The sequence below is a fragment of the Bos indicus genome, chromosome 26 (assembly GCF_029378745.1).
Source record: "Bos indicus isolate NIAB-ARS_2022 breed Sahiwal x Tharparkar chromosome 26, NIAB-ARS_B.indTharparkar_mat_pri_1.0, whole genome shotgun sequence".
In the NCBI taxonomy this organism is placed as follows: Eukaryota; Metazoa; Chordata; class Mammalia; order Artiodactyla; family Bovidae; genus Bos; species Bos indicus.
Genome location: NC_091785.1, coordinates 9,854,387 through 9,877,124, shown reverse-complemented (window position 1 = coordinate 9,877,124; position 22,738 = coordinate 9,854,387). Strand labels below are relative to the sequence as shown.

Sequence of the window (22,738 nt, the reverse complement as noted above, 5' to 3'; positions counted from 1 at the left end):
GCAGCAGCAGTGATTGTGGTTTTAATTTGCATTAATTTACATTCCCTTAAATATATTCCTTATTTCAGTTGAATATCATTTTATGTGTTTATTTGCTATCTATACATCTCATTTGCTTAAGTGTCCATTTAAATCTGCCCAATTGGGTTATTTATTTTCATATTATTGAGTTTTCAGAGTTCTTTCTATAAACTCTATACATGTTCTTTATCAGATATGTGAGTTTCAACTATTTTCTCCCAATCCATGACTTGTCTTTCATTCTCTTAACAGTATCTTCCAAAAACACAAGTTTTTAATTTTTCTAGAGCCCAGCTTATTTTTTTTTTTCATGTGATCATGATTTTGGTGTTTTAGCTATGAAATTTTTGCCTAACCCAAGATCATAGAGACGTTCTCCTATATTTTCTTTCTCCCATTTTAGAATGCTGGGAAAAATTTTAAATTCTATGAAAATTTTCTTTAGGCCAAACAAACACATCTATGAACTTCATGTAATGTGTGGATCACCTGTTTATAATCTGTTATTTATAACATGATCCCTCAGATCCCAATTTTTATCTCAAATAAATATTTTTTTTTTTTGGTTTTCAAAATTAAGTTTTTATTTTATTTTTTTATTTTTATTTTTTTTAATTTTATTTTATTTTTAAGCTTTACAATATTGTATTAGTTTTGCCAAATATAGAAATGAATCCACCACAGGTATACCCACGTTCCCCATCCTGAACCCTCCTCCCTCCTCCCTCCCCTACCCTCCCTCTGGGTCGTCCCAGTGCACCAGCCCCAAGCATCCAGTACCGTACATCGAACCTGGACTGGCGACTCGTTTCATACATGATATTATACATGTTTCAATGCTATTCTCCCAAATCTCCCCACCCTCTCCCTCAAATAAATATATTTTTAAATCCTAAAATCCCAAATTTTATATCATGTGACGCTAATGAATCCCTTGCTGAAAATTTTCACGACACATCGTCTCTCAAAAGTAACTGTGATAAGTCTCACTCGGGCTCATATTTTCCTTACACAGAAGATTAATGCTTTCTTTTTAAAAAGTATTGAATGTGGGACTTCCCTGGCAGTCCAGTGGTTAAGACTCCACATTTGCAATGCAGGGGTTGCAGGTTCCATCCCTGGTCGGAAAACTAAGATCCCACATCATGCTCTGTGGTGTGGTCAAAAATAAATAAATTAAAAACCACATGGAGATAAGTTTTTTAAAAAAAAGTGCTGGAAGTCTGAATTCTTTTATTGAGTAATGAGAAAAAGAGTAAATCATGAATTACTTCTTCTGAATTTAAATTTGCTTGGACTTCTGGTTGGATGAAAATGACCTTCAATAACACAATGTATTAACAATCTACCACATCAGCCAACTATTACTGACCTTGAACTAATAAGAAAACTGGTGAGAAGGGTTAAAAGGGAAAGGGTAAAGGGAAACCAGACTTTTCTGTTTAAATTTTGCTTTCGGGTGATCAGGGTCAGCGCTAGTTGAGGCACTTTATTCTTCAGGGCTATCTCAGAACCCCCCCAAAATAATGATTTCAAAAGCACTTGGCTAAATAAATGTTCTTTCTTTAACATGGGCTCTCCAGCTTAGTGTTTTTAATATACTGGAGAAGATAAACTTCTGGCCCTGGGCAGATGCTGAAAACGTTTTTGTGTAGTCAACAGAGAAAGTGTGTTCTTAGCCCCTCTGGCGTTGTTCTGAAATCCACACGTGATGCAGGAAATTAGTTGTCTCATGTCCAAATACTGTTCATGAGAACAGTTTTTTTAAATGTGTTCAGCCACCACAAAGATGCAGGGTGCAGTTTAGAATGTGTGATGTGTCTTGTGAGGTTGGAGCTTAAGAATGTCACTGCGTGGATGGGCAGACCACAGGCAAGGGAGAGCAGCAAGCTAGTGGAGCCTTCTATTGGGAAAAAGCGTTGCTGGACCCTCTGAAACGATGACAGCATTAAACGTCAGGAAATCAAAAAGAGCAAAGACAACTATTGAGCCCCAGCGCTCTGTGCTGCTGCTAAGTCGCTTCAGTTGTGTCCGACTCTGTGGGACCCCATAGACGGCAGCCCACCAGGCTACCCCGTCCCTGGGATTCTCCAGGCAAGAACACTGGAGTGGGTTGCCATTTCCTTCTCCACCAGTGCTCTGTAAGTGCATAAAATTTCTCTTCTATTACAGCTGAGACGCTGATTTGGACCAAAGACTGTAAAATTCACAAAACTTACATTGGTGACTCTGCTACTCTGTTGATCATTTCGATAATGGTTCAAAAGCAGTTCTGAACTCCTGTAAAAAGCACTTTCAGACAAGTGAAAGTTTTCCATTGCCCTTACAGGAGAATATTGCCTTTGAACCCTTTTCATCTCCTCTTCCAGGGCATTTGCAGTATTCTCAAAGTGGTAGGCCAGTTTATGCTCCCTCTGAAGCCATTCCATGCTACTGTGCTTATTTAAAAAAAGAAAGAAAGAAAATTCAGAGGACCAGCAAGAGGTTAAATGTCTTGGAACTTCCAGTGTGCTAACAATTCAGACTCAAACACCCTGTGGAACCTCACATCCTCAATTTTGCCCCAGCCACCGAGTACCCTGTATTTCAAGTACCTCCATATTTCTTTGTATTTTTTTTTTTTCAGTATTTAGTACTTGTCCTCAATCAGTCCGTTACAGCCCAGAATGAAGCTTTAATCCAAGGTATGGAAGGTTTAAATAAATATGAACTGAGGAACAACTTTCCTAGCAAACTCCATTACAACAGAACTTGAAGAAATTAAAAGATCTGTTATCTTAAGGGCTTCCTCCATATCCTCACAGAAAGAGTTTTGGATGTTGTTTTTCTGAAGTGTGTGGAGAGATTATAGTTTGGCTAGGAGGAAATTTAACTACTTTATTTAGTAGAAAACATATTGTCCTCGATGGAGAAAGGTGGCCGTTTTATGTTAGTTTTCTTTATATTAGTCCCGGGTGACTTGGCCTGGTAAGGAAAGCACAGACTTTGGGATTTATGGCAAGTTTGCCACTCGATGTCTGTGTGGCCTTGAGCAATTGTTCTGACTTCTCTGAAACTCAGCATCATCACATACAAAGAGGACTACTGGCATCCAGCCCAGATGGTTGGTATGAGGACTCAGGGATCTTCAAGAGCCAAGCAGGTACCCAGGCATTATGGCTATTATGCATCTGCTCTCAAAACACTGTCAATTCTATTGGAGCTGTTTTTATATTTAATAACCGCTTATTTCACCTCTGATTTCCCCCAATACTTTTTAGGGAAAGGAAAGTGTCTTATCAGCTCATCTTTGCATCGTTCATCTTACAGAGGCCCAGTGAAGAAGAAGCATTCATTAAATATTTTTGGAAGGAAGGAAAGAAAGAAGAAAGGGAAGAATGAGTTACTTAGAAGAGTGATTAAATGATTAAAAGCATTTACTCTGGAGTAAAATTGGATTTCAAATCTGAACACTGCAACTCACCAGCTGGCTGATTTTGGGGCAGGTTATTCAACTTTCATGTATAGAAAAAAGATAACAATATCTACCTCAAAGAGCTGTGATAAGGGTTACGAGATTAATTCTGCAGAGAGTTCAGCATAGTTTTCAACATGTGGGAAGCACTCGGTGCCTGTTATTCTCATTATTATTATACAGTTTACTGGAACTCCTCTTAAATCTGATAGACACTTTGCAAATGATTGGGTAACAGTTGCGTTGGTCCTTGCTGAAAACAGGCATGGGAATCCTATGATCACTAGAAACAAGTTGTAAATAATCAGTGCTGTCCTGGAACTGCACACCAGAGAAGATGGGCTGCCACTGTCACCAACAAGCCTGACCCTGTTGGCAGTGTGGAATTTTAACCAGTTCAGACAGTGCTTATCTGAACAGCGCTTATGCAGTGTTCTGAACATTTGAACAGTGCTTATCTGTAAGTTCAAGGCACAGGGCTGAGGGTTCTGAAGCTTTCAGATATAAATTGCACTCTGCCCTCCAGGAGCTGGTAACTCATAAATCACTCTAAGAAAAAGCAGACTGTGATCAAGCGTTCCAGTCCACGGCAGACCACAGTATGGACCCAAAGGGTGAGGAGAGGTGACCTGCTAATTGGGGGAAAATGGGTTCTGGGTTCAAATTGCTGTCTCACTGTTTTCTGGCTGGGAAAAACTTTACTCATATGCAAAGTGAGAGCGCTTGGAGTAACCAACCACTTTATGGAATGGTGGGAACATTAGAAGAGATCATGCTTGCAGCTGGACATAACATCTGGTCAGTGCTCAATAAATGGTAGCCATTATTATTGTTGTGGCTGGTTTTATTACCTAGCTAGTATTATTTTAACTGGATAATAATAATATTGTCATAGGTATTAATACACAAGATAATAACACTGCTGCTGTTAAGTCGCTTCAGTTGTGTCCGACTCTGTGCGACCCCATAGACGGTAGCCCACCAGGCTCCCCCGTCCCTGGGATTCTCCAGTCAAGAACACTGGAGTGGGTTGCCATTTCCTTCTCCAATGCATGAAAGTGAAAAGTGAAAGTGAAGTCGCTCAGTCGTGTCTGACTCTTAGTGACCCCATGGACTGCAGCCTACCAGGCTCGTCTGTCCGTGGGATTTTCCAGGCAAGAGTAGTGGAGTGGGGTGCCATTGCCTTCTCCAATAATAACACTACTAGCATATTAAATGGCACCCCACTCCAGTACTCTTGACTGGAAAATCCCATGGGCAGAAGAGCCTGGTAGGCTGCAGTCCATGGGGTCGCTAAGAGTCGGACACGACTGAGCGACTTCACTTTCACTTTTCACTTTCATGCATTGGAGAAGGAAATGGCAACCCACTCCAGTGTTCTTGCCTGGAGAATCCCAGGAATGGGGGTGCCTGGTGGGCTGCCATCTATGGGGTCGCACAGAGTCAGACACGACTGAAGTGACTTAGCAGTTAGCATATTAAAACTAGCAGGAGTGCATGTGTGCTAAGTCTCTTCAGTCGTGTCTGACTCTTTGTGACCCCATGGACTGTAGCTCATCAGGCTCCTCTGTCCAAGGGATTCTCCAGGCAAGGATACTGAAGTGGGTTGTCATGCCCTCCTCCAGGGGATGTTCCCAATTAAGGGATCGAACCCTTGTCTCTTACGTCTAACCTACATTGGCAGGCAGATTCTTTACCACTAGTGCCAACTGGGAAGCCTCATCTTTATAAAACAGTAGCTAATATTATTATAATGTTAATCAGCATAATATTACTTCAAGCTGTATATGGGGGCTTAGATGGTAAAGAATCTGCCTGCCAATGCAGGAGACTTAGGTTCCTTCCTTGGGTCAGGAAGATCCCCTGGAGAAAGGAATGGCTACGCACTCCAGTATTCTTGCCTGGAAAACCCCATTAACAGAGAAGCCTGGTGGGCTACAGTTCATAGATAGCATCACAGAGTTGGACACAACTGAGCAACTAAGCTCTCTCTCTCTCTCTATATATATACATACATATTGTATGTATAATGGTATAAGTACATAAACTATAAAAAAAACTAGCAATATAATAATAGTATTTGTAATGTGGTAAGTGCTTCATGGAGAATCTGTCATTCAGCTCAGTCTTAAAAAATGGATATATTTAAGCAATACTTGGCTGTTTCATTACGTCTAAGTATTGAAAGGTGTTCTTACCTGATGCCTTTCCGTTTCTAATCAGTTCTAGGTTTTCTCTACTGTGATGTGAAGGACCACTTGCAGAAGTTTCTTGCCTGGAGAATCCCAGGGACGGAGGAGCCTCCTGGTGGGCTGCCGTCTATGGGGTCGCACAGAGTCGGACATGACTGAAGGACGGACTTAGCAGCAGCAGCAGCAGCAGCAGCAGCATCAATGAGTATGAGGCCTGGAACCAAAAACTGTCAGGGGTGAAGAAGAGAAAACAATGCCTGTTCAACACAAATTCCCCAGGTCACTGCTTTCCCATTTTTTCCTACCTTGCCTCACCCACCCTGACATCTCACAAGACAGCCAGGGCAGCACTGCTCAGAGCACTCCACACATTATAAACATTCGCTTCACAATTACTATATTATTAGCATTTATGTTGAAAACAAATTCCCCTTTGGGATTCCCATTCAACTCTATTGGCACCTGGTGGATCCTTTAATATTTAAGTTCCTCCATCTTCAAAGATCCACATCAGAGTCTTTCCTGAGGCTAACTGAAAGTTCTTGCACCTGGGAATTTCCCTTGTGGCAGGAAACCCTAAACGGGGAATGTTTCATGCAAAAAAGAAATGTTCAAGGGAGCAGATAAGGCAAAATGGAGGAGTGGGTGAGTCCTGAGGTTCAAAAACCACACAGAAAGATTTAAACTAGTCTGCCTCCACCCCCTTTCCCCATTCCCGTTAGAGGTTTATAAAACAAGTGTGTATGTGTGTGTATGTGTGTTTGAGTGTGTGCATGTGCGTGTGGGTGTGCTTATACAATGTGCACGTGCAAGGATTAGGGAAGGAGCCATAAATCAGAACTCAAATTTGCACGGACTTCCCAGAAAATATTTCATGATCTGTGTGTGTGTAAAATAAATCTAAGGCAGCCACTCTCAAACTTCAATGAGCAGAAGAACCACGGGAAGAAACAACAAAAATTTACATTTCCACCCCCCAGAGAACCTGGTTTAGGAGGTCCAGACTAGAGCTCTGGAATCTTTATTTTTAACAAGCGTCCCATGTCATTCCAGTGCAAATGGTCCTTGAACCACTCTGCAAAATGCTAGTCTAGGGTTTATATTTTTCTCTTTTTATATTTTTTTAAATCATATTCGTGGACGGGGGAGTAACTTTTAACTATTTTCCCCAATTTTCCCACTAAGCCTGAGTCCCATCATTCCCACGACTGGGGATTTCCCCCCTCATTTTTGGAAACTATTTAGTCTCTGAAACCTCAAGTCCCTTTGTGTTGAATAAGGCTGCTACTGCTAAGTCACTTCATCGTGTCCAACTCTGTGTGACCCCATAGACGGCAGCCCACCAGGCTCCCCCGTCCCTGGGATTCTCCAGGCAAGAACACTAGAGTGGGTTGCCATTTCCTTCTCCAATGCATGAAAGTGAAAAGTGAAAGTGAAGTCGCTTAGTCTTGTCCGACTCTTCGCGACCTCATGGACTGCAGCCTACCAGACTCCTCTATCCATGGTATTTTCCAGGCAAGAGCACTGGAGTGGGGTGCCATTGCCTTCTCTGGAATAAGGCTGGGGCAAGTGTAATAGAGACGACTTTACTCTGGATCTCAGTTAGACAAAGACAGAGAATACCAGAAAGGTTATTTCTTCAGTTTTCCACCAAGAGCAGTTTAATCTAAGGGAAGTCAGCTAAACTGGGTCTCCTGCAAGCTACTCCCTTGTGAACTTACAAGTGAGGTGGTTAACTTATGCACAGAGCGCATGGGCCACAGAAACACACCTACGTGAGCCGGTGAGGCAGGGGTGGGGGCATCGGGGGGAGGGGAAGGTGGAACCCAGGGCTTTGACCTGCTACATGTGAACAGCCGTGGGATGAACCCAGGGACCCAGGACCCAGGCAGATAATGCAGGAGCCTGACCCCATCCTGTCCTGGGGTTCGCCTTTTCTTGGGTTCCCAGGGGACAGCCCAGGTGCCTATTGTAAAGGAAGGAGACTTGATAGCATGAATCACAATGTCTTTTGTGCCTGCATTTGAAGTCGGATGAACTCTGCTCCTGGATGAGGTGGAAGAAGAAGGAAGGAAGGTTTCCCGGAACCTGGACTAGACATGGTCCCTTGGAGGGAGCCCTGCCTGCTGTGGAACAGAGTGAGGAAAACGAGAGATTCTGAATTTAGTGGCAGAAGTAAATACCCTCACAAGAAACTTGAAGACCAAGAAATGCTCTTACCTGGGAAAGTTGTCCCAAGGTTGTTAGAACAGCAGTTAACCCCCTCGCTCTACCTGCTGTTTTCACATCTATGGATTTCAATTTCTTCTGTGAAATAAATGTATCAGAACCGATGATGTCTTTGACCCTCCAGTCCTAACATCTGAAGAATTATCGCTTTATCCAAGTTGAGAGCCGGAGAACTGTCTTAGGCCACAATGATCTTTAGTAATTGAAAATGTTATCTATTACCATGTCACAAACAACTCCAAAATGTTGTGGCTTAAAGCAACTGTTTTATTTTGTTCCCACTTTCGTTGGGAATTTAGAAAGAGTTCACTCTGGTGGTTTATCTCTGATCCCAGCTGGGGCTGGAGGATCTATTTCTGAGATTCTAGAAGTGCTTCTCACTCAGCTAATAGATGCCACAGTGCTTTCTCACTCTCTCTTTCTGTCTCTTTCCTTCCTTCCCTCCATCTCTCTCATCTCCCTCTCACTCCTTTTGTGGCAACTCACCTGCCAGGACCCTCACACGCCTCCTGCTTCCCACAGCCTGGCAACCGCCGTGAGGGCGGACTTCCCACATGAGGACTTGATCTTCCAAAAGACCAAATCGGAAGCTGCTGATCCTCTTAAACACGAGGCCCAGAGCCAGCCCAGCATCACCTCCACACACTCTGTTGGTCAAAACATCACAAGCCAACTCAGATTTAAATGGAGAGCTAGAACCCTCTGCTCTATGGGAGAAGAATCAGAAAATACCAAACTATCTTCAATCTTCCACAGTCAGCATTAAATAGAAGTCGATTCCCAACAAGATTAAATCTACCCCATGGCAATGACTCCCCCCAAAAAGAAAAGTTTGTTCTTTCACAAAACTGCTAAGATTCAGATTTCTTAAAAGAAGAGGGCTGTTTTGGATATCCATTGATTGTTCTTTGGCCTCTTCATACCCAGTCAAGAAGCCAAGTGTGTGGAAGTTCAGGTTCATGAAGACACTATTTCCAGACCAAAAAGTTGTACTAAAATAGATACTGATATCTGTCTTTTAAAAAGTGTTTTAAGGATTCATTTTAGCATAACTGACTTTTATCTTTGATAATGCTGAATCCTTGGCTGTTTCAGAAAGAGCAGCAGAGGAAGGGCTAAGAAGGATGCAGAAACTCTATCTATGAGACATTGTTACTGAGGACCACTCCATGGGCCCAAGGAGAAGCTCATTTCTCAGTGCTCTGCTTATGCTGTTCAGTGTGACACTGTTGCTGCCCTTGCAGTCTACACACAAGCAGATCTTTGTTGCTCTGGGTGCAGCAAATTCTTTACTATGAATAATCTATGATAACAAATGCTCCCTTTAGTTCCTTCTCAGTCTTGAGAGTATTGGAGCTCCCAAGAGGAAAAAAAATCAGCGCTCAATAGGAATTAGATGCTAGAATTGCTCTCTTTAAGCATTGCTAGGGAGAGAAATGGAATGGCACCATTTGACCTATGAATATGGTACGGGGAATGAATGGATGAATTTGGGACATAGACACAAAATGCCAGGGCAATAACAAGGCAGAGTGTTGGAGTCTGGGGGCATCTGGGCTCTGGAATCACCTTGTCTGGGAACCTCATCACTTCCCAGTCAAAACACCTTGGACCAATAATTAATCTTAGCTGCAAGTCAGTGTCTACACAAGTAAGGAAAAGACCACAGTAGAAAGGTCTACCTCATAGGGCTGCTTGCTGCTGCTGCTGCTGCTGCTGCTGCTGCTAAGTCGCTTCAGTCGTGTCCGACTCTGTGCGACCCCATAGACGGCAGCCCAGCTTGCTGAGGGTTAAATAAGATGATGCCTGCAGGGTATTCAGCATGTAATTTATATGTGTTTGTAGAAGGCAATGGCACCCCACTCCAGTACTCTTGCTTGGAAAATCCCATGGATGGAGGAGCCTGGAAGGCTGCAGTCCATGGGATCGATGAGGGTCGGACACGACTGAACGACTTCACTTTCACTTTTCACTTTCATGCATTGGAGAAGGAAATGGCAACCCACTCTAGTGTTCTTGCCTGGAGAATCCCAGGGACGGGGGAGCCTGGTGGGCTGCCGTCTATGGGGTCACACAGAGTCGGACACAACTGAAGTGACTTAGCAGCAGCAGCAGCAGCAGCAGTACTGTTATTATTACCACATCACAGATTCGCACACACTCACATTGCTCTTCAGATGTGCAAAGGAGATGTAGTTTCTTAATTTTTTCATCCCTGATCACTGCACTGGGTAGTTGGGAAGAGAAAATTTTAAGCATGTCAATGAATGCTGTCTCAGTCTCTTCCAGTTTGAATTCTTTTTGGATGATAAATCTTGTTTAGATCTTCAAGAATGTCTTCCTTTCGCACTTCTTCTCACCAAAAATGGATTCAATCTAAAGGGAAATGTGAGGGTCTGGGACCCACGATCTTACTTTGGTTCCTGCTTGTCTCTGTAGTAGGGAGTGCCTTGTCTGGCAAAGTCTAGTAAGCACTCAACGTCTATTATTATCATTGTGACTGCTGCTGACCAGCACCGCTGACCAAGACATCTAGGTCTACTGCTTGATAACCACTCTGAAGGAGTTTACTGGATAGGGACTAGGGAAGGAAGACAGAGTGATGACATGCAATATCAGACTCAGACAGACACCAGCTGGAGCTCAAAGAAGCTGCCATATTTGAAGAAAGAAAGAGGTAGGTATTAATACCTTATAAAAAGTACCAGACGTTTGCTACTAACAAAAACTAGCATTCATTGATTTATTTCACAAATATAACAGTTGCCATTTATATAACAATTATGATGGGCAGAGCACTTTTTGTACATTATCTCTACTTTCTCCCAGCAAACTCAACAGATGGTGAAATGGAGATTCAGAGAGGCACATGAGCTCCCCAAAGTTACACAGTGATTAAGTGGCGTAAGCTTGACTTCACTCTAGGGCTGGACTGTCTCATACAAAAGCTCAGTGTGACAGATGTAGAGATCAGAAGCTGTAGATGTTTCCCCTGAGCCATTCTTCATTAAAACAGGAGCTGGTGGCTAACATGTTGTCAGTGAAGCCAACGTATAGAACCAGCCTTTGTAGCATTTTGAAGGGTCCAGAAAAAATTATCCATTCATCCTTAAACATACTGAGCTGAGAATTAAAATGTGAATTGGGGAGATAAGTGGATTAAGAGCATTGCCTAACAAGTAATTCACTCCAAAATTCAGTGGATTAAAGCAATAATCATCTATTCTTTCTCAGAGGTCTGCAGGTCAACTCGGTATTGGCCCATCTTGGTTGTGCTCAGCTAAGTGGCTCTAGATCCAGCTGCACTTGGCTCCAGGCTGCAGGTTCCCAGGGCATTTATCCAGGCCTGGGAAAGGGGGTGGCAGCTCCCTAGGGAAAACTTTTTGCATAGAAATGGGAGCAGTGATGCCTCTTAAAGCCCAAGTGCAGAGCTGGCACATGGTCCCTGCCACCCACACCCTATTGACCAAAGCAAGTCACCAGCTGTAGAAAAATGCACTCTGCCTTTCATTGGAGGGGCTACAGAGACATGCCATAAAGGGTGTGGACAAAGAATCGAGGCCAATAATTCTATCTACCAAAGAGTTTCTGATGGAGAGCAGCTAACATAGAGGGGGTGGTGTGGGCAGAGAGGATCTATAAAATCCCACTAACTTTCAAAAGATTTGCCAGAAAAATTTGCCTATGAATAAAACACCACATTTCCTCACTTCTCCAGCAGAGATAATGAAAGACAAACCCTCCCACCCTCCCACTTTCCTTTTCCTTTTCCTTAAAAAGTATACAAAATTGTAGGATGCCAGAGTATTAGGCAAGGCTGGCTAAAAAGAGAGATTCCCTCCAGTCCCAAGTTTCAACCAAACAGCTGTGAAAAATGTATTCTCCTGCACTTGGGTCTCAGATCCCCATTTGGTGTCTTACCTACACCCCTAAAATCTGTAAACACCCAGACACCAGTCTTACTACTTGACAAGTAGGAACAAGCGTGCTAATAAAACAAAGACGAAAGACCCTAGAAACACAAATCTGAAAGGACTGGGGCCAGATTTTACTGCAGAGGTCAGGATAGGCCTCTGGAGGTATCCCATTACTGGGTATAGCTTTATTTATGTTTCCTAGTGTTGGCTCTGTGGTTCTAATGATGTGGTTGTTTTTAAACTGGGGAGCTACAGTTCCAACAGAATCTGGATTGCTTGTCTTTTCAATAGATATCTCCTCTGGCATCATTTTCTGTGTTCTGTCTTTTTCACCCAAGCTCCGCAGTGCCAGTTATTTCAGTTCCCAGGAAGCAGGGGTGCTAGGACAGCGCTTTCTAGAGGTTCACACAGTGTCTGGGCACCCCGCCCCCCATCCCCCATCTCTTATGAACTGTAGGAAAATTCTCCACAGAGTTTAGTGCACAGGTCAACATCCAGATATCTTTTTGCCCCAAACTAGTGGGCCTATGGGTTGTATAGTACTGAATTCCAATCATCAAGGAGTTACAGATCTCCCACAGAGGAGGAGATGGTTAGATGGCATCACCAACTCAGTGGACATGGATTTGAGAAAACTCTGGGAGACAGTGAAGGACTGAGAAGCCTGGCATGCTACAGTCCATGGGGTCTCAAAGAGCTGGACATGACTTAGCGACTGAACAACAGTGGGCCTGGCAGTGATGCCAGATAAGAGAAGATAGCAAATGATGCAGAAATACACATTCTCAGAACAGAAAGAAATTACAATCTGTCCATCTATTAAGTCCTGAGCTGCTGTGTTGCACTCCCTCTGGGGAACTGGGGGTTAAGAATTTGGGGCTTCGCGTATAGAAACACAGACCCAAATCCGATAAGATAACTCATTTAACAAGCAATTAGAATGCATTTTTATCCTCTTCTTTGGCCAAAGAGTACTTTATCTGAGCTTTCCTTTCTTTTTACTTTTCCTTCTAAGTCTCAAAAATATCTCTTCCTGGGTCAGAAAAAAAGAAGTGCAGACCATGAAGACTGGCAAAGGGAATGGCAACGGCACTGGATGCCCACATCATGCAGAAAGAAACTTGGATCCAACACCCACCAGGTACCAGGGTAGATAGACTCACCCAAGTGTGCCCAGTGAACCTCACATGCTGGTGGGGATTTGGTTTTTTTCTAGGATATATGGATTATATTAGGAGGCAGTTACATTAAAATAGAGAGAGAAGACAAACAAACAAGAAAGAAAACAAAATTAAGGTGGAGTACTTTTTCTTACATTGAAGCCACGTTCTGTGTGTGCCATTAATACACTGTCCCTGTGTGTATGTGTTAGTCGCCCGGTTGTGTCCAACTCTTTGCAACCCCATGGACTATAGCTCACCGGGCTCCTCTGTCCATGGGATTCTCCAGGCAAGAATACTGGAGTGGGCTGCTATGTCTCCTCCAGGGGATCTTCCCAACCCAGGGATCAAACCCAGGTCTCCCACATTGCAGGCAAATTCTTTACCATCTTAGCCACCAGGGGAGCCCACACTGTATCTAGTTATTTAAAAATAAATATTTTTAAAACAAATAAGTAAGCACTGTTGTCCAACACAGTGTTGGATGCATAATGATCTCCTTGGGCGTCGTGAAAACATCCAAATTTCAATAAGTACATCCAGCGAATAGCCCAGGAGTCTCTATTTTAATCCTTTCTTCAAAAGATGTGGTTCATGATGAACAGGACTCTGAAAACCACTGATCTAACTACCTCTCTGCTTTTCTTTGGTTTATGTCACTTGGATCGTGGCCTATTTCTGACTACATGAGCAAGTGACAGTACACTGTCTATTCCCTCTTTTCAGAGAGCATTTGCCTAACCCTGGTGACAGTCCTTCCCAGTTGGTTCCAGACCAGCAAGATATCACCTGAGTGTTAGAGAGACTGGCATGAGCCATTTTATCCCGATTCAGAGCAGAATATTGGAGACCTCTAGATCAGTGGTCCTTAACCAGGAGTGGCACTGTCTGGAGATACAGTATGCCTGGTTATCCCAGTCTCAGGAGGAAGGGCCAGTTAGGGAGGATGCCACTGCATTTGGTGGGTAGAAGCAGAGATGCTACTAAACACCCTCCTGTTCACAGGACAACCATCAACAACCAAGTGACCCTGCGCACAACGGTAGCTACTATGCTGAGATGAATAAATTCTGCTGTAGATTCGGCTGCTCACCAAAGGGAGCGTGGAGAGATTACAGCCTTTCTCCATGCGCTCAAAGGTATGGCAAGCCCCGATGGTGGAGGGCCCTGAATGCCATTCTTAAGCATATAGACACTCTTCCATATTCAGCGAGCTCAGAAAAATAAGAAAATCACCTGAGTCTGCAGAACAATTAGCCCAGAGGGGACGAAGTCATGATAAGTCAAAGCAAAATAAATAGCTCCCTGCAGATGTATGTATGTTGAATTTTGACACTAAAGAAACCACATCATAGCGGAGCAGTGACTCTAACTGATTGATTTTGGCAGATATTTCTTAGTGCAAACTTGTTCAGATGTGGCCAGAGACATGAGTAAAATGATGCAGTCCCTGCCCTCAAATAAATTATTTTCTATGGGTGGAGATCATGTTTACACCAAGAGCTATTACGCAGAGAGAAATGAAATGGAAAAAGGGAATCCCGTATCTTCTGACAGGCAAGGAGTAGGTGGGCATAGTTGGGAAAGCAAGCGTGATCATTTTTGGTTTGGTCTTAAAAATAAGTATGAGATTAACCACACACATGGAAAGGTTATTTAAGCAACAATTCAGAGGCAACAAAGTCCTGGGTCACCTGAGGATGGTGATTCCAGAAGAGTGGAGATGAAGGTTGATATTGACATGTGAGGGAGAGAAGAGAGGTTGGCCCGCTTTGGGAAAGTTTTTTTCTTTTTTTTTTTAACAAAGCTTACGGCTCTTTTATGTTTTCATGTTGGTTGTTTTTATCTATATGTTTATTTTTGGTTGCAGTGTGCCTTCATTGCTGAGTATGGGCTTTTCTAGTTGCAGAGAGTGGGAGCTCCTCTCTAGTTGTGATGCAGACTTCTCATTACTTCTCATTACACGCTCATTGCAGTGGCGTCTCTCGTTGCCTGCAGGGGCTCTAGGCGCTTCGGCTTCAGTAGTTGCGGCTCAAAGATTCAGTAGTTGTGGTGCACAGGCTTAGTTGTTCCACGACATGTGGGATCTCCCCCGACCAGGGATTGAACCCATGTCCCCTGCACTGGCAGATGGACTCTTAGCCACTACATGACCAGGGAAGTTCCAAGGGAAAGTTTTGACTGCTTGGCTAATGTATGGGGCTTTTCTCTGAGAGCAGTAAGTCCTAGGTCCCAGGAGGTTCTAATCCCTAATCTAATTCTTTTCGCTCTAAACAGATCTTGTGCAAAGTCAATAAGCATGTGACTTTGGCAAGGTCTAGCCCTACACCTTCATCTGTTTTATAGCTGCCGACTTGGCTTTCTGGAAGGCCTGTTGAATATCGGAGCTAGGTAGCAGGTAAGAACATTTGGTCGTTAGAAGGTCTTAGCAGGAGTTTGGGGAGAAGAATTTCTAGCTTACACAGAAACACTACCATCCTAAGCATCATGGAGCCAGATTTCTGGCTCTCATTAATCCCAGGAGCTCACAGGCCACCTCTTCTTAACAAAGCCAGCGTTTTGCTATCGGGTTGGGGATAGTTAGAGATAAATTTGCTGGGTCCTGCCATAGGCTGAGGCAGTCTGCGCTAACTCAGCTAACTCAGTAGAGACTGAGGGTTGAGGGTTGGTTGCTTCCTTCAACAGGGTGCCTCCAACTAAGCTATTTCAGTCTTTAAAATAAGCAAGTAATTGCTCAAGCAAAAATATAAATATAAAGTCTCCATCATTGGCAGGAAGTTTCTTTACCGTTGAGCCACCAGAGGTCTCTTAAATAATACAAAAGGCAGATTTTATACAAATATGAAAAGAAATAGAGGACAGCATAGCAAGTCACAGATATACCCCTGGAGAAGGAGAGTATGAGGACCAAATCAGTAGAAGAAAACCTCTGATGAATGTTGAACAGTTGGGGAACTGCCTGCATGAGCCTGAAACCACATTTCTAATTGTGTTCCATGAGATGCACTTGGGCTCAGTGGTAAAGAATCCTTCTGCCAGTGCAGGAGATGAGGGTTCAATCCCTGGGTGAGGAAGATCCTCTTGCAGAGGAAATGGCAACCCACTGGAGTACTCTTGCCTGGGGAATCCCATGGACAAAGGAGCCTGGCAGGCTACATCCCACGGGGTCGCAAAGAGTCTGACATGACTGAGCAACTAAACAACTAAAAGACACCCTTGAGTCCCTTGAGACCACAGTGTTTCGTGAAAACAAATCTATAGTCAAGTAAGCTTGGGAAATTCCAAATAATACCCTATACCCTCCACAATCTCCAAGGAAGTTTCAAAATTCTCCCACAGAGTAGCACGGTACATGTTTTAAGTATTATACTAAAGGGAAAAAAAATGTGTTCTAATTTGATCAACACAGATTTTCCAAACAAACTTATTTTACTTGGAGATCTCTTTATGTCTTTTGTAATAGCACACCTACTAACATTTCAAGGTACTGAGGTATTAAGCAAGCACTTACTATGTACCAGGGACTGTTCTAAACCCTTTACAAAATACTAGTCCATGCCACCCGTGAAACATCCCTAACAGGAAGATAGGATGGATTTATTTTCCCAGATGAGATGCACAGTGGGGGAGCAGGGAGGGCAATTTGCCTGTGCCATCCAGGCAACAAGATTCCTCAGCACAAGTTTTCAAACCAGCATGTGGAACATAGTGTTCCAGCCCCAGGAGGGGCTGTCCTGGGATAGAACATGGAAGCATTTGGTTTCTCATCGAGAAGCTCCCTCATCTGTTTGTACCACTTCTTGATACGCCTTTGGTATCTATGTTCTGGTTTAACAAATGTTCTCCATCATAATGGGCCATAGGTGGGGACTTCCCTGGTGGCCCAGTGGTTAAGAATCCACCGGTCAATGCAAGGGACATGGATCCCAGCCCTGGTATAGGAAGATCCCACATGCCAAGGAGCAACTAAGCCCGTGTGCCACCACTACTGAGCCTGAGCTCTAGAGCCTGTGCGCTACAGCTACTGAGCTCTTGTGCTGCAACTACTGAAGCCCACGTGCCTAGAGCCAGTGCTCAGCAACAAGAGAGCCCGCCGTAATGAGAAGCCCGTGCACCGTGACAGAGCAATCCCCACTCGCCGCAACTAGAGGAAGCCCACACAAAGCAGTGAAGACCCAGCACAGCCAAAAATAAATAAATAAGTAATGAGCCACAGGCAGAGGTAGGGAAGAAGACACATTATCCAATCCAGACTGAAAGTGCCACAGTGGACACTGCCCGCGGCATGGAAAAATCAAGGGACAACATGTTGAAGGAATGTTGAAGCCAGAGTCAATATTGCAAATCCAGGACTGGTCCTGTGGAGGGGACTTTCAGAAGCATCAGCCATGCCTCATATGTTAGTGAGAAAACTGGATCTGACAAAGTATGTGCCTTGCCCAAGGACTCACAGTTCCCACTGGGTACCTGCTTCCTGCTCTAGGACTTTCTTCTACAGGTAACTTCACCACTGCTAATGTAAAAGATGGAGAGTAGCTTAGGCTGAGTCACTCTGCTGACAGAAGCGACCAAAAATCAGTGAACATGGAGTCATCACGGGATGCCTCTGCCCAAGATCATGGCCCCGCTGACTTATTTCCTTGGCCCCAAACCTCTGCATTTGGTTTCCAAGTGAGAAAATGAAAAGTCCAAAGGTCTGGTATACTTTTCTTAAACACAGAGTACAGTTCACCCTACAAAATCCCCTAGGATTGAGATTGCAGACCACAGTAGACCGCAGTCTCGAAACTTCATGATATTCCTACTTACCATGGCAGGTAGACCACGCTCTACAAGGTGCACCAGAAAAGGGAGTGGAGAGTTTATGGGAGGTCAGAGATGAGCCCCCTTTGAAGGATGGTGTGGGTGGGAAGACTAGGGAGCCACTCCACAACTGCAGGAGCTGCCAAAAGTCTCTGCTAACAGAGCACACATCCTGCCCCCCCACACACATCACTGTCACTGAGCCATGCCTATCAGGCCTAATGGCAGGGGCCCATGGAGAAAGTTCCTGGCCCAGTTCTGTGGCTCCACTTCCAAGCCATGAATCAGGCCGGGCAGAGCTGAAGCAGGCCTGCCACTTGGCCCTGGGAACTTTTTTCCCACCCTGGTCCAGGTTCCCCCTGTCCCGGCTGCTCAGAGAGTTCGGTTCTGTAAGTGGTGTGGATGGCCACAAACAATATGGCAGACACAGCCCACTCAATGGCTCCCCAAGAGGAACCCCAACATGGAGCTGAGCTTCCCAACTCTGATCCAAGAAGGCAGAAAATAAGTAAGCACAGGTGTGCATGAGCAGGGAAGGAGGAGGGAGGTGGAGTATACCTAGAATCCTATGCCCAACCAATTCAAGTCACAGAATGTTTAGAGCTTACAAGGGAAACCAGAAAACCTTATAATATATGGAAACTAGAAATGCTGATGTGAATTAATGAAGAGCCTCAATATTCTAGCTTACAGAAGTCTCGTTTTACTACACGTGGGCTCATGCAACGTTTGTACCAACAGCGAGGGGAAAAGCAGAGTTAATCCACCCTTGAAATTCTACTTCCCTTGAAAAATCTTCCCTAATCTCTATAATCCACACAGACCTCCCTTTTCTGTGCCTGGGTCTCTAATGGCTCTGCTGATGTTTGTCTTATCGGTTTGGGTCAGCTGGGGTGTAGGCAGCAGGAGATGGGGCTCAAGTCTCAGTCAGGTGGCCAAGATCTGAACAGATGGTGAGTGAAAAGCCCAGGTCGAGAGAGAGAGAGAGAGAATGAGGTGCTTCCTCTAAGTCAGAGCAGAGATTGGGTGGAAAATCTAGGGAGACAAATCCATCTCAGGGAGGTATCTAAGATGAAGGCAGGAAAGGTCCAGACCTCAAAAGGTCAGAGAAGTTGAAGAAAGAGTCCAAAGAATGGGAACCTTAAACTTAGGGCTGGTCCCAGGGTGAGGCCCTTATTCTTCTGTCCTTGTGTGAGATCTTGCTCCCTGCTATCATTTGTTCATCCCTGACCCACCGAGGGAGACAGACACGGGAACGGTTATAGTATTTTGAAAGCTGGCAAGCAGGGGGTAGTGTGGTATTAAAAGCATAGGCAGTCAGTATTTTAAATATGCCCACCACCCTCAACTGGGACACCTGTAAAGGTGCAAAGAATGCACAGAAAATCATTGCTTATACCCTAAGAACAACAAAGATGTCATAAACTTCTATCCCTCGGTTCTTCACTGCACTGTACGCCCGGTCAAAGAGATGAGCAATCAGTCATTCAAGACTTCCTTCATGGTCCAGTGGTTAAGACACGGTGCTTCCGCTGCAGAAGGTGTGGGTTTTCTCCCTGGCCTGAGAACTAAGATCTCACATGCCACATGGTGTGGCCAAAAACAGAATAATAAAATAATAATAAACCTTAAAAAAAAATCAGTCATTGTTTCAGTGACAACACTTTTGTTCCAGTCAGTCACTATGAAATTGTCATTTGGTCAACAAATATTTATTGACATCCTCAATGCACCAAGCACAGTGCAGTGAATCCCCCAGAGTGAATGTGGGGGAATAAGACCAGGAATCAGTCCCTGGCATTAGGAAGCTTCCCATACAGCCTAATGGAAACTTTTCCTTTTTCCCTTCCTTCCTTCGGTATATTTTCATTGTCTTGGAACAGTAATGTTCATAGTCATAGGTTAAATCTCATCACAGATTTTCTCTATAGCAAAATTATTACTACATCCCCTCAGAGATCCAAACTGTTACTTTTCTTTGGTGCTCAACCTAAAGTACATAGAATGAAAGGATACGTTATTGGCACTTCAAAAATCACAAGTGAAAAAAATGTAAATAATTATAAACTGAAGGAAATGGTATTCAAATGTTAACCTCCCTTAAGAGCTTTTAAAGTCATATCTGAAATGTTTTAAAAAATGTATATTCTTTCTTCTGTCTCTCTCTGTCTCTCCACACACATTCATTTAGATAGATAGATAGGAACATGCATACAAATGGTTCTTTTTGTGTCCTTGGAATGTACATCACTACCATGAAAGCTGAGAATGTTAGAACTAAGAAAATGTGGGCGATGATTAAACTGAATTTCAGTTATCATCGAACACTGTGTTTGAGAACTAGAACTTGTGTCTGTTGACTACTGGCAGTGAAATGCTTCCATCAACATTATTTTAGGGGGTTACGCAAATCTAAAAGTAAGACTTGCACATGGAAAAGGCAGTTTGGCTCTCACAAAGCAATTAAGAAGAGACTCCCAAAGTGTGATCATTTTAACTAGCAAAATAAAGGTCAAATGAACAATGAATTCTAAGTTATTTTTATATTACTTATACTTACTTATATTGTTCCACTGGTGACTGTAGTCATAATTGCCTCTTTCGTGCACTTCTTAGAAACTGCAGTTGGCTTTCTAAAAAGCTAAATAATTCATTTTTAAATAAATCCCCAAAGCAGTACAAATTAGTGTTGGGACTTTTTAATGATGTGAGACTTCAGCCGCTTGTATTGTCTGGACCTTTTACACAGTTTATCCTTGTAGCTCTTGCGCCTTTAAGGGTTTCATCCAGAAGGGCAAGTCATGTAACCACAGTCTCTGCTAGACAGTCACCTTTGGTATAGTACTCTGCTTGAAAGCCTGATTTTAAAATAAAATACATATTGTAATAGAATACATCTGACATCAGAAATGTCATCTTAACAGTTCAGTTAAAAAAAAAATTTCTGATGGTGAGAAGGGATGTTTCCACAGATGTCATGGATGATTAATTTATCAAAAAGAAAGGAAGAAATCCATGGAATGTCAAAGAAATCTCAGGGCATTTTTAAAATTTCATGTATTTATCTATTTTTTGGCTGTGTTGTTCAGGCTTTTCTCTAGTTGTGGAGAGTAGGGGCTCCTCCTTGTTACAGAGCGTGGGCTTCTCGTTGCAGGGGCTTCTCTTGTGTGGAGCGTGGGCTCTGGGCAAGTGGGCTTCAGTAGTTGTGGCACACAGGCTTAGCTGCTCCTCAGCATGGGGGGATCTATCTGGACCAGGGATAAAACCCATGTCTCCTGCGTTTGCAGGGGAATTCTTTACCACAGAGCCACCAGCGAAGACCATGAAGCACATTATGAAAGACTTTAAGGTAGAGAAACAGCTGGGGGGTTATTTTCAAGTAAAGAACAAGGCGCATGACCAATCAGTTCAGTTCAGTCACTCAGTCGTGTCCAACTCTTTGCGACCCCATGAATTGCAGCACACCAGGCCCCCCTGTCCATCACCAACTCCCGGAGTTCACTCAAACTCATGTCCATCGAGTCGGTGATGCCATCCAGCCATCTCATCTTCTGTCATCCCCTTCTCCTCCTGCCCCAATCCCTCCCAGCATCAGAGTCTTTTCCAATGAGTCTATTCTTCACATGAGATGGCCAAAGTACTGGAGTTTCAGCTTCAACATCAGTCCTTCCAATGAACACCCAGGACTGGTCTCCTTTAGGATGGATTGGTTGATGTCCTTGCAGTCCAAGGGACTCTCAAGAGTCTTCTCCAACACCACAGTTCAAAAGAATCAATTTTTCGGTGCTCAGCTTTCTTCACAGTCCAACTCTCACATCCATATATGACCACTGGAAAAACCATAGCCTTGACTAGATGGACCTTTGTTAGCAAAGTAATGTCTTTGCTTTTGAAGATGCTATCTAGGTTGGTCATAACTTTCCTTCCAAGGAGTAAGTGTCTTTTAATTTCATGGCTGCAATCACCATCTGCAGTGATTTGGGAGCCCCAAAAAATAAAGTCTGAAACTGTTTCCCCATCTATTTGCCATGAAGTGATGGGAGCAGATGCCATGATCTTCATTTTCTGAATGTTGAGCTTTAAGCCAACTTTTTCACTCTCCTCTTTCACTTTCATCAAGAGGCTTTTTAGTTCTTCACTTTCTGCCATAAGGGTGGTATCATCTGCATATCTGAGGTTATTGATATTTCTCCAGGCAATCTTGATTCCAGCATGTGCTTTTTCCAGCCCAGTGTTTCTCATGATGTACTCTGCATAGAAGTGAAATAAGCAGGGTGACAATATACAGCCTTGATGTACTCCTTTTCCTATTTGGAACCAGTCTGTTGTTCTATGTCCAGTTCTAACTGTTGCTTCCTGACCTGCATACAGATTTCTCAAGAGGCAGGTCAGGTGGTCTGTTATTCCCATCTCTTTCAGAATTTTCCACAGTTTACTGTGATCCACACAGTCAAAGGCTTTGGCATAGTCAATAAAGCAGAAATAGATGTTTTTCTGGAACTCTCCTGCTTTTTCGATGATCCAGCGGATGTTGGCAATTTGATCTCTGGTTCTTCTGCCTTTTTAAAACCAGCTTGAACATCTGGAAGTTCGCAGTTCATGTATTGCTGAAGCCTGGCTTGGAGAATTTTGAGCATTACTTTACTAGTGTGTGAGATGAGTGCCATTGTGCGGTAGTTTGAGCATTCTTTGGCATTGCCTTTCTTAGGGATTGGAATGAAAACTGACCTTTTCCAGTCCTGTGGCTGCTGCTGCGTTTTCCAAATTTGCTGGCATATTGAATGCAGCACTTTCACAGCATCATCTTTCAGGATTTGAAACAGCTCCACTGGAATTCCATCACTCCACTAGCTTTGTTCATAGTGATGCTTTCTAAGGCCCACTTGACTTCACATTCCAGGATGTCTGGAGTGATCACACCATTATGATTATCTTGGTCGTGAAGATCTTTTTTGTACAGTT

At 43.6% G+C, this 22,738-nt stretch overlaps 1 long non-coding RNA gene across 1 annotated transcript in view; it reads right to left on the bottom strand.

Moving 5' to 3' along the window:
* Positions 1 to 5,798: 5,798 nt before the first annotated feature.
* The window catches only part of LOC139179932 (uncharacterized), a 61,401-nt gene continuing 44,461 nt past the window's right edge, over positions 5,799 to 22,738 (bottom strand). Inside the window, exon 3 of the long non-coding RNA XR_011564229.1 lies at positions 5,799 to 5,894. This is a non-coding gene — a long non-coding RNA (uncharacterized lncRNA). The remainder of the gene's footprint in view (positions 5,895 to 22,738) is intronic.